The sequence below is a fragment of the Lagopus leucura genome, unplaced genomic scaffold (assembly GCF_019238085.1).
Source record: "Lagopus leucura isolate 7727_CA_CO unplaced genomic scaffold, USGS_WTPT01 34550-0_obj-0_obj, whole genome shotgun sequence".
Lineage (NCBI taxonomy): Eukaryota > Metazoa > Chordata > Aves > Galliformes > Phasianidae > Lagopus > Lagopus leucura.
The window spans coordinates 2,941-3,182 of record NW_024967518.1 but is presented as its reverse complement, the minus strand read 5'-3'; positions in this window follow the sequence as shown (position 1 = coordinate 3,182).

The window sequence follows — 242 nt, the reverse complement described above, 5'->3', positions numbered from 1 at the left end:
ACCAGGACAGACTGCTGCTTCCTGGCCAACCAATGGCAAACTATTGGTCAACTGGGACACCAGTGACCTTCTTGGCCGCCAGGGCACAGTTGGCTCATGGTCACGTGTTGGTTGGTCAACCATTGGTCAACCATTGGCCAACCTGGACACCAGTGGCCTTCCTTGCCACCGGGGCACAGTTGGCTCGTGGTCACGTGTTGGTTGGTGAACCACTGGTCAACCATTGGTCAACCACGACACCA